The sequence below is a fragment of the Lithobates pipiens genome, unplaced genomic scaffold, assembly GCF_037356315.1.
Source record: "Lithobates pipiens isolate NorthernLeopardFrog02 unplaced genomic scaffold, aLitPip1_a1.2 Scaffold_74, whole genome shotgun sequence".
In the NCBI taxonomy this organism is placed as follows: Eukaryota; Metazoa; Chordata; class Amphibia; order Anura; family Ranidae; genus Lithobates; species Lithobates pipiens.
The window spans coordinates 790,575-803,437 of record NW_027507897.1 but is presented as its reverse complement, the minus strand read 5'-3'; positions in this window follow the sequence as shown (position 1 = coordinate 803,437).

The following is a 12,863-nucleotide window of genomic DNA, read 5'->3' as shown; positions in this document are numbered from 1 at the left end:
GGAGAGCTAATTCTTTTCTTATGCAACAACCGGAGTGTAGGCTGCGCATGGAGCAACTTTTGAAATACTTTTTTGCCTTAAATGAACCATCGGTGTGCAATCAGTTCACCTTGTGGAACTCCCACAATGCGTATATGAGGGGAATTCTTATCCAAATGGGGGCGAGGGCAAGAAGGCAGCAGCAGAAAAAGATCCATGACATCACATCTAAAATTAATGACCTAGAATTAAAAAATAAACACCAACCATCCCCCTCCAATTCTAAGATGTTAACCCAACTAAGATATGATCTCAGAACACTCTTATTGGAGGATTTTGAGAAACATACCAAACGACTTAAAATGAAATACTACGCACATGGAAATAGAGCAGGGAAACTGTTAGCACACCAAATTAAAGGGCATAGACACAAAACCAAAATCCCATTCCTCTTGCACCCCACCACTAAACTGAAAATGCAACATCCACAAGACATAGCAGACACATTTAGCCACTACTACAGCACCCTCTATAACCTTAAAAAAGACAGAGATACACCACAACCCACCACCGACATGATCAATTACTTTTTACTGAAAATCTCACTACCAACACTAACACCACAACAAATAGCATCCCTGAACGCACCGTTTACTACTGAAGAAATAAATGAAGCAATTGATACACTTCCAATTAACAAATCCCCAGGCCCGGATGGCTTTGTGGGGGAATATTACCGCATTTTTAAAGATATCTTAGCACCTTATCTGGGTAAAATTTTCAACAATGCGCTGCCTCTTCGTCCTTCCTCCCTGAAATGCTCGAAGCCTTAATCGTGACATTGCCGAAGCCAGGGAAAGACCCAAATGCACCTGCAAATTTTCTACCTATCTCCTTGTTGAACACCGATCTGAAATTATACGCTAAACTGATAGCAAACAGCCTGATAGACGTTCTGCCACTTCTAATAGACCCAGACCAGACTGGTTTCACTAGGGGGCGTCAAACTTCGGATGCCACCAGGCGACTGATGAACATTGTTCATCTGGCTGGGGCTGAGAGGAGGCCTTCTCTGCTGCTGGCATTGGACGCAAAGAAGGCCTTTGACCGGGTACATTGGGGCTACATGGAGATGGTCCTGCGGCGATATGGCTTTCAGAGATTTATTCTGCAGGCAATATTGGCCCTATACTCTACACCGTCTACCCGAGTGTACACCTCGGGCATTCTCTCCAAGCCGTTCCAAATTACTAATGGCACCCGTCAGGGGTGCCTGCTTTCCCCTTTAATTTTTAACCTCATATTGGAGCCCTTGGCCACCCTTATTAGAGGGCATCCTAACATTACTGGCTTCCATACCCATAAATCTGAACATATCATCAGCCTCTTTGCAGACGATATTATTCTAATGCTTACGAACCCTGAAACACGGTTTCCATATGCCTGGAGCAAAGATAGGGTCAAATACCTAGGGATCTTCCTGACTGCTTCAACTAGAGAACTCTTCTCGGCCAATTATATGCCTTTTCTTAATTCTCTGCCGTTGAATCTTCAGGATCTAGCGAAGGCTGAGCTGCTTTGGTCGGGGCATCTAGCAGCGTTTAAAATGGTGATCTTACCACAGATCATCTATCTATTCAGAGCATTACCCATCCCGATCCCCAACTCATACTTTATAAAAATGCAATCTATAATTAATAAATTCTTATGGAAAGGAAAGAAAGCAAGGTGGGCCTTTAAGAAATCAATAGCGGTAAGAAGATCCGGAGGAGTGGGTAATGTACTGATTAAAGATTACTACACGGCCTCGGTTCTTGCGCAACTGAGATCGTGGTTTCCAAATTCACCCAGAACGAAATGGCAGGAGCTGGAGGAATTTCAGCTTTCAGGCGCCAACACCTATAACTACTTAATGGCTAGTACTATTAAACGGATGCCTGATGTGTCCCTAGCCCCAGCAATCCGTGCGTCCTTACAGGCCTGGGAACTCCTACTTAATACCCCTCACACTAACACTCCCTTGTCCTCAATTCAGTTACCTCTTGCATGCCTATCAGAGATCATACCTGATCTTCAGGTGACGCATTGGGTCAGGAAGGGGATTAAGAATATCGCTGAACTACTCATAGGACCCTCTATGAAAATGTTCAGGTCGCTACAAATCGAATTTGACCTTAAAGACTCTGACCTCTATAGGTATACCAAAATACAACACTTTCTCAAAGATAACTCCCCTATCTCGATTCAGCTACCGTGGAGGATCTTCCTCTACTTAAATAATACAACCACTAACATTAAAGGAATTTCCCTGTTCTACAACTCATTAAACGGTAAATTATCGTTCACCAAAAGCTATAGTATTATGGCCTGGGAACGGGATTGGGGATCCCAATACTCATCAGACAAATGGCAACAGGCACTTCAATTCACGTACTCTGCCACCATGTGTATCAACTTATGGGAACTAACACAAAAAATACTCCTGAGGTGGTATTTAACCCCGTACAGAGTGTCCAAGTTTGATAACCAAACATCCCCGCTGTGTTGGAGGCAGTGTGGATGTGTAGGCACGCTCTTTCACATTTTGCGGGAATGCACTAGCATTCAAACACTCTGGGATAAAGTGTTCTATACGATTGAGAACATATTACAGATACAAATACCAAAACACCCTGGTATGGCCATTCTGTCACTTGACTTGGATACACTACCCAAAAGAGCAAGAGTAATAGCTACCCACATCTTACTGAGCACTAGGCTGGTGATCATGAGACATTGGAGGGATCATAATCCCCCTGATCTGGGAGAAATATTAGCTACCACTAATATTCATGCTACGTATGAAATTCTATTTGCCTCATCCCAAGGCAAATATCCGAGGGCACAAGAACAATGGAAACCGTGGACTGACTGGTACAGACTAGAGCAACACCCCTAAAAGGGCTTTTGACTACTTGAGTAATAGATGTGAATTAATTACAAACAACAGACACAAAAGACTGTGTACTTTTATTTAAATTTCTCTTTTTCTTTTTCTGTGTTTTTCTTTTATCTCTTGCTTTTGCAAATCTATATTGAATTTGGTTCAAATTACACTGTATTTGCCCCCACATTCAATACAAAGTTGAAGATACTGAAGGTTATCAGTGACAAGGTCCTCCACAACCAATAAAACGCTAATAGCAATCGGGGAGGTGGGAGGTCCTCTTGGCCCTACACAGTGTGGTCCCAGTTGGGGTGGTGGGTCGGGGGACGCCCAGTTCTTCCATTATATAAGCATTGATGGCGGGGGTAATATTATTATATTATTCTACCCTGATTGAAGTTCCACCAAGATTTGAACTGTATCAGATAGATCTAATATGGCCGTCTAGGCCGTTTGAGCGTGAACAAATGTTGTTTATTTGTTAAGAAACACTGTTTATACTCTGTCTATGGAAAAAACCTGTATATCTTTTATATACTTTAATAAAAATTGTATTGTTAAAAAAAAAAAGTGCAAAAACGTTTTGAAGACCCCTTGTATTACATTGATGGATAAGGGAGAACCTATATATTCTGGTGAGGTCAGGTGATCTCTGTTCTGTGCCACCTGGACAGCTGTCTGGGTGGACGTGTGTCCTGTGCCCCGTGCTGCTAGGCCAGAGATTGGGCCTATCCTGGGGGCAACTGGTTGCTAGGCTGTGTGATGGCCTATTCAGAGGTAGGAGAGCAGCACAGGGTTGGGATTGCGGCTTGCAGTCCAACCAGAAGTGACGGTTCTGCCGGCCGGAGAACCTGTCAGTGGTCGGAGGTAGAAGGGAAGCTGTCGCCACAAAGGGACCTACCACCTTTATTAGGGACCACAGTGAGTAACTGAAGTAAGTACTAGAGCAGCATTCTCACCAAACGGGCACGGTGGAGAATTGGGAAACTTCAGATGGTGATCAAGTCAGGTACCCAACCAGCGCAGGTGACGCTTGCAGAGCAGCCTTGTGAGTCAAGTCAGGGACCGATCCAGTTAACAGGGGTGAAGCTTGAGAGCTATCTGGAATGGCAATCTAGGGACCCAGCAGGGAAGCATGGGTGATGCTTGAGGGAGGTACCACCTCAAAGTAGGTGTTCCAGGGATTCAGAGTCAGTGTATCGGGGGGTCCAGTGAGAGACCAGGAGCTCAAGGGGCTGAAGAACTACAAGTAGAAGTTGTAGCGAAGCAAAGAGGACTGTAAAGATTTGTGTTAGGAACTGTTATCCCTTGTACACACGGTCGGACATTCCGACAACAAAATCCGTTGGATTTTGTCACACGGATTTTGTCCAAAACTTGTGTTGCATACACACGGTCGGACAAAGTTGTTGGAAAATCGTTTGGAACGTGATGACGTTCGTTCGTAAGGACGGGACTATGTTCAGGCTAGTAGCCAATAGCTTGGGTCTAGGAATTTGATCTGAGCATGCGTGGCACTTTGTCCGATCGGAATTCTCTACAAACGATCGGACAAAGTCCGATCGGATCATGTTGTCGGAAATTTTTATAGCTCAGCTCTAAAACTTTGTCGGTCGGATATTCCGACGGAAACAGTCCGATGCAGCCCAAACACGGTCAGATTATCCAACAACACGGTCCAATCGGACATTTTCCGTCGGAATGTCCGGCCGTGTGTACAAGGGCTAAGACTGTTGCCATAGGAGACAGCAATCCTGCATGTGCAGATGTGGCACCTTGCTGGGACCTTTCCCTGTACGGCTGTCCTCTTATTGAAGTCTCAGAGTCTGCCAAATGGAATTGCAACTTCTTAAGGGTGTCCTGGCCCTAACCCTCTTTCCCCCTCAAAGTATAAAAAGGACTGTTAAGAGAACTAATACCTCTTTTACATCCAAGACGTGCCTGGCGCCCAATAACTTTATCCACCTTGCACCCACTATGCCTCACAACCCACCACATACAGAAGGATGTCGGCTATTCTTGGCCCTGAAAGTTCTCATTAGACTGGACAAGGCCAGAGACCTTACTACATATGAGTGATTAGGATGCAGGCAGTTGCTTTCCATTGCTTTCAAATGGGCTGCCTCTCACAGGTATGAACTCATCCTTAGCTGACTTTGTTAATGTATTTAGGCCTAATTCACACCTATTCAGGTTGCAGTTTTCATATTCCAGGTGCATTTTGCATTTTTCAATGCACATTTTTGATCCATTGAAGTCTATGGAACCAAAAGCCAGAAAAAAGCCCCTGGGCCTTTCCATAAAATGCACAGATGTAAACTACATCCATAGGAAACAATGTTATATGGACAGTAGTGTGTTTCTGCAAAACTGAAATTGCACAAAGAAAATGTATAGGCGTGATCCAGGCCTAAAAGAAGAGCCCCAGGTTCCTTCAGAAAAAATAAGTCAGCAGCTGTAAATACTGTAGGGCACTTACCTGTCCAGGAATGCAGAGGTGTCCTGACCCAAGCCGATTTTTCAATCAGCTACCGGGTGCTGCTGCTGCCATCTCGATTAAAGTCTTGTAGAGTGGGAGAATTATTGCTTTATCCCTGGAGGTAATCCCCTTTGTAATGCATGCCAATATTCTGTTTGCTTTGTTAGCAGCAGCTTGGTATTGCATGCTCTTGCTGAGTCTATCATCTACTAGGACCCCCAGGGTCCTTTTCCATCCTAGATTCCCCCAGAGGTTCACCCCCTGGTTCACCCTATGTTGATGTGTTACATGACAAAGACTGTGTATGTATGATAAATACTGGTCACTGCATACAATAAAGAGGCACTTCATCCCCCTTCCCCCTCCCCCGAAGTTAATTTAGAAGTTTATTTTACCCTAGTGATCCAGGGTGCGATGGTGATGCTTGTCAAATGCCAGTGTGCCTTCTATGAATACCGCAATCAATGCAGCAGTTCGCTGGCCAATGCACTTAGGGTATGCATAGCCCAAACCTATGTTTCACTTCTGCAAAGTACTGAGGGTACTCCTGTCCGAGTATCTTCAGCTGTAGCAGCGGAGATTAGGGCGTACTTCTCTGACTTGTATGATATCAGGAAGGGATGGACTCCAGTTCAGTTGGCAACCCATAGTAAGAATATCAGATGTATCAAGAGCCCGTGGCCCCAGAGGCCTAATGGTAACTTCAAGGGTTAGGGAGAGCTGACATCCATCCTTGTAGAGTGGGTTACCAGGTATGGTGGGTGTGATGCAAGATGAAATGATGGGCACATGTCACTTTTTGAATGCGAGCATGAGATTTATTGTCTCTTAACAGAACTGTGAGAGAGAGGGTTAGGGGCCAGGACACCCTTGAGTAGATGCAATGGTAATTGCCAGACTCCGAGACTTCTATAGGCAGACAGCTATACAGTGTAAGGCCTCCAGCTGGATGAAACTTCTGTATAGGTAGGACCGCTGTCTCCTATGGCAACTAATCTTGCAACAGTCACTAACAGTAGTTGTACATAACTCTTTGTAACACAGAACAGCCCTTTTCTTATCTCACAGTATCCCACTGTAGTTATTCACTTACTGAACTCCTGGTCTCTCACTAGACTTCCGAATCCCCTGAGCTCTTCCACAGCTATCTCACTGTATACACCTCAGGCGTCACCCCCGCAATCCTGCTGGGTCCCTAGCTTGGCACTTGCATCCCTGGCTAGTGAGAAGTTTGCTCTGGTACTGGCTTCAGCTTACTCACAGTAGTCTCTGGTAACAAGGTAAATGGCCCCTTAGTGGCGACAGCTTCCCTTCTACCTCTGACCAAACTGGTTCCCCGTCTGGCTGAACCTTCGCAACTCAGTTGGACTCCAATCCTGCAGTCCCAACCCTGCGCTGCTTCTACTGCTCCTGGAAAGGCCTCAGGCAGCCTAGCAGCCAGGTGTCCCTGGGATAGGCCTCAGGCTCCTGGACTAGCAGTCCGGGGGGCGACATAAAACACATCCACCCAGACAGCCGTCTAGGTGGCACAGAACTTCACCCAAATAAATAGGCTCTCCCAGCAGGCCAAGGGACATAATTAAACCCTTGTCTGTTGGCTGAGACACCCCATCCATTCATGATCTGTCCTTGCTATGCCCTTGTATATCTAATGTCACTTAATGACAGAAGAGAGAAGTGCAACAATTCCAGAATTAGGAGGAAATCAGTGGATCTCCTAACAATTAGCCAGGACAATTACTACCTGGCAAACTAAATTTGTTATAAACCCTGCCTAAACACCAGGGTTCTACAAAGAGAACACTGTATCTCTTGCAATCAACATTACCCACCATTCAGCCTGAGGTGATTGAGGAATTAGAGAAACCTATCACGCCTGATGATTTTCTCCAGGCAATTAGGCAGACAAAACCAGGCAAGGTGCCTGGGCCAGGTGATTTCATCTTGGCCTACTATAAATGCTTCTAAGACAGACTGGAATCATATTTTGTAACAATCTCTCATGCAGCCTAACCAGATATGGTCAGAGTCTCTGGCAGGATATATTAGAGTTATCCCGAAGCAGGTGAAAGATGTCACACATTGCCCCAATTACAGACGCATATCTCTCCCTAATGTAAATCTCAAACTGTTCACCAAAATTTGGCAGGTCATCTGCCTCCAAACGATAATACACTTAGATCAGGTTGGCTTTATGCCCTGCAGAGAAGTAAGAGATGTAACAATTAGTGTACTCAATGTGATTCACTCCACCCTGTCAAAGGCAGAACCTGCTTTTATTCTATCCATGGATGCTGAGAAAGCCTTCAACCATCATTTTTATTTTGACGCTCGAGCCATTCCTTCGCCAGGTCAGGTCAGGTGAATCCAAACATCAGTGATATAATAATTGGCAATTACTGTCACAAAGTATCAGCTTATGCACTTACTTGTTCTTCCTTATTCACTATTTACTGTTCTCCCTAAGTCAACCTGATGTCACTGTCTCTAATCTGCTAGTGGAGTTTTGTCGGTATGGAAAACGTTCAAATTTTCAAATATCAAACATCTGAAGCATTAGCATATAAAATTATGACAAGGTCGTACCGAATGCCAGCTACATTACACCGAAGATACTGTTGTTGGCAAAGGTGTATTTTAGTTTTGTGCTACCCTAGGCAAGACTAAAATCCCACCCCTTCTTCTCAAGTGGCTGTCTGGGGTCTCTAGTGGCTGTGTGGGGCCTCCAGTGGTTATGCAGAGTCTTTAGTGGCTATGCGGGGTCTCTGGTGGCTGTGTGGGGTCTCTGGTGGCTGTGTGGGATCTCTGGTGGCTGTGCGGGGTCTCCGGTGGCTGCGTGGAATCTCTAGTGGCTATGCAGGGTCTTTGGTGGACTGTGGGGTAGTAACCCCCTGCTAGCCTGCCACAGCCCTCCCCCCCAAACCCCTCACTTGCCTGCCACAGTGCACCCCCCAACACCTTGTTTTCCCTGCGATAGATACACCCCTGGTTGTTGCCACTGTGCTGCTGAAGGGAGAGATATGCTACACATATTTTGGTCTTGCCCAGCCCTTCAGCCCTTCTGGAAGCGAGTGCATGCTATTATGCAAATATTTACGAAAACTCAGGTCCCCTACATGTGTGCTTTCTTTCTTCTACATCACTCCCCAATACAGGTGAAGGTATACAAGAAATCAGTGGTGCAACATTTGGTTAATGCATCAGTCCCTTCTCTCACACAATGGTTCCGTGAGGTTGAGGATATTCGCCATTTGGAGAGTCTGACCAGCCCCCTAAATGATAACGAAGAGAAAATGAATAGGACCTTGTCCTACTGCCCCATGGGTCTGACAGCTGTTATGGTCTTTGCTGACAGCTCCCCGAAATATTTTTAAAAACTCCCAAGGCACACCTGCAAAAATCTCGTGGCACACACAATTTGAGAATCACTGATGTAGAGACTAGCCATGTGTAGCAATGGGATATCGCATACCTAAAGATTAGCTTGACCGTCAGTTACAGACCATCAGGCACAGATTGGATAAGGAGCAGATTTGCCTACAGCCCACCTTCCCCTATTCCCTCCCTACTACATAGCCTTCCCCAATTCCTCCCTACCGTCTTATTTTTTTTAATTTTTCAATTTTTATTTTATATTTTTTGGACCTTGGTGTAGTCTTTTGACATGGAGCATTGGACTGGTAAAGTCCAGGGAAGTGGCCAACTCACTGATGTATAGGTGGATCACCTGCACTGTTTTCCAAGGTAGCTGGTGACCTGTATTGCCATCCTTCTGGCTGGACACATACTATATAAGTTTCTCACTTCATGCTCCTCTGTATGATGAGTAATAAGGTCCTCTTCTGTAAGAGAATGTATATTTACATTTTTGTTGCACCCAATTTAGGGTGGTTACTGTTGTATAATTTTTGCTTTTCCAAATCATGTTGGATCTTTTAGAATGTAAAGATAAAAAAGTAGCAAGGTCACTTGAAGTGCAACCATGGGCAGTAATAAAACTTGATTTACCAGATACACGAAACTATACTGCTGAAGTGCATTAATTGCAACTATCCAAGCCTAGACTGATTGGATATGCAATGTCTGTAAAATTGAAAAAAAGAGAAGGAATCAAAAGGGACCTGCAGGATGGTTGTGCTTGAGGGGCAGTCCTTGATCTTCTTCTGCCAGCTATCATTGGAGCCTTTTAAGAACTAGTTTTGAACTTACTGACAGTTTAAATAAACCAGCATGTTGTATGGTTGCAGTAAAGATGCAGTCAAGGTGCAGTATAGGTGTGGTACAGGTGCAGTTGTATTGCTATGGCTATTTTTGTGATTTTTGTAGCATAGATATATGAAATTTAGTGTTTGTTTTGTTAGTATTTTTGCTTTGTGCTGCTTCTTTTTTTTGCTTTAGTGCTGTGTTGCTTTGTGTCTTAGCCCTTGTACACACGGTCGGATATTCCGATGGACAATGTCCGATAGGACCGTGTTGTTGGATAATCCGACAGTGTGTGGGCTCCATCGGACTGTTTCCATCGGAGTATCCGACGGACCAAGTTTTCCAACTTGTCTATAAAATTTTCTGACAACATGCTCCGATTGGACTTTGTCCGATCATGTGTAGAGAATTCCGATCGGACAAAGTGCCACGCATGCTCAGATCACATTCCTAGACCAAAGCTATTGGCTACTAGCCTAAACGCAGTCCCGTCGTAACGAAATAACGTCATCACGTTAAGTACGATCGGATTTTCTGACAACTTTGTCCGACTGTGTGTATGCAACAGTTTCGGCACAAAAACTGACGGATTTGGTTGTCGAAATGTCCGACTGTGTGTACAAGGGCTAACAGCCATAACAATGGAATTTTAAAGTGTTGTCAATTAGAGAATCCAAGAGAAGTAATAAACATCCTTCTATTGCAGCAGTAAGAGGCAGACTCCATAGCGTGTGGAAAGGGACAATATCTTTAGCAGGGAGATGTTTTATGGGAAGTCATGGATAAATGTTTAGGCTGGAGAGACCCTAAAGTGATTGTAAGGGTAATTTTTTTAAACAAATATGTCATACACACCTCCGCTGTGCAGCTCGTTTTGCACAGAGTGTCCCCGAACCTGCTCTTCTGGGGTCTGCCAGCAGCTCTAGCGGCTCCTCCCCACATCTGATAACCTTGTGGGCATGCTCCCAAGTCCAGAATTTGTGTTTATAGATACAGAATGCCAGACTTGGCCCCGCCCCCCAGCGCTCACGTCATTGGATTTGATTGACAGCAGTGGGAGCCAATGACTGTTCTGCTATCAATCTATCTAATCAAGAGCTGGGAAGCTCATGGAATAGGAGCCAGCGTGTCCCCACCGACTGAATGAAGGGGTTCAGGTAAGTAAAACAGGGGAGCTAGGGGGCCAGTGACTGCCTTTACAACCCCTTTAAGGACTTTCTCTGATAAGCATAATTGCACAGTAAATGACGTATTTAGCTAATCCACTTTGTCCTGTCAAAGTAAGAACAGTTGCGATCCACAGTTCTATGCAAGGTCAAGGGAATTAAAACTACTTTAAAAATTCTAGTTCCTTAGCTCACTGAGTATTCAAATTAGGAGTTCTTGCATTTACATGCTTCTTCTGCATATATAGCCCAGAAACTATTGAAATCAGAAAAGGACCAGTAACTACTGTAGCATTTTCAGAATATCAGCATGAATGGCAGCAATTGCAACCTCAGTACAGATAAAAATGATCTGATTTATATTGCATTTGCTATGGCCTTACCTGTTGGATAATGGTATATGGATATCTTGTCTACATTTGTCTTGCATGACATACAGATTAGTGGCAGGGAAATGGTTAATGGTCATTTGTATTCTGTCACTCTGTCCCAATTTCTCAGTTAATCATCCTTAATCGGCTTTGTACTGTGACATCCCAGCAGTCAGGATAGAACTTAACCCTTGCATGATCTGGACTACCAGAATGCTTACGTACTAAAAGCAGAAGAGTCTGTTTCCAGATCTCATAGATATTGAGACATTATTAGAATGGCTTCAAACAGTTAGCCTTATCTTTAATTAATGAAAAAGCATAGGCTGCCTTTCATTTTCCAGCCTCCAGTAATGAGACATACTGTATCTGCTATATTGCCTCCTAAATGTTCCTTGTTCAGAGAGGTCTTGCTCTTCTGGAGTCGAATTGCTCTGTCCCTTTCTTCCTTAATTCTCTATTCTCTTTTTTCGCAAAACCATTTTAATCTACCAGTTGTATTCTACTGCCTTAAAGTGGTTGTAAACCCTTACAACACACTTTCACCTACAGGTAAGCCTAGATTAAGGCTTACCTGTAGGTGCTGTAAATATCTCCTAAACCTACATGGTTTAGGAGACATTTACAATTCCGCTTACGAGGATTCCTTCTGCGCATGCGCCAATGTATTCGGCACATGAGCACTATAGAAGGGTCACGGCATGCCGTTTTCATTAAAGGACATGCCGTGACTGGCAGCTCCCGTGCACACGTGACTCCGGCCAGTCATAAAGCCGGAGTCCGTGACCCCGGAAGGAAGATGGGGGCTTCCAGCCGGTGAGGAAATCAGGGACATCGCTGGCTCCTGTGTAAGGTAAATGACACATAATGGGGTACTATGCGATGCATAGTAGCCCATTATGCTTTGCCTTTGCAGGGAAACAAAGAGGAAGTAAACCCATCAGGGTTTACTTCCTCTTTAAACCCATTCATCCAAGCTTTACATAATTGCAGCTGTGAAGTTTTTTGTTGAAAACCCACATTAAAATGGAATAAACCCCCAAAAAAAATTGTAATACTTAGTTTTCATCTGATGATATGCTGTGTCACTTATTTGGTACACTGGTCCTATTTCGGTCTTGATTAGGACAATCCTGTTTTTTATACATGTGATCTGGCCAGTAACACACCTTCTGTATTAGAGTGCCCCCACTTTGGATGAAAGAGCACAAGGGGCACATTTGGACACCAGCTGAAGTGTTAGATGTACTAGCAGATTTAGATAAACTAACAAATTGAAGCCAAACTTTATAATTATAAGCAGTTAAAACAAACATTTTTGTTTTTCTTTTGGGATAAAGGTTTACATAAATAAATAAAATATAACTATTGTAAACACCCCTGTCAATGGTAAATGGTTTGTCACAACCCTGTAACTGCTACACCTACAGGAGAACTGTGCTGTTGTAAAGAAACAGACTTACTGTCCAGATTACTAGATGCAAATAAGGGAAGGAAAGCCTAAAAAAGAAACCTAATATAGCCATCATATCTTAAGAACTGATAAGCAGCAATATATAATAGTTTGCTTTTCGGTTTAATACAGCTTTAATACATTTTTCAAGGTACCTATAACTGGGTTGAAGGTTATGAGTAGAGCATTGTTGTGTGTTCTTCGTTGTACACATTTGTACTGCAAGGTGTCAGAAAATTGGAAATTTTATGTGGGCATGTCAGTGGCAGAACTATCAGAGTTGCAA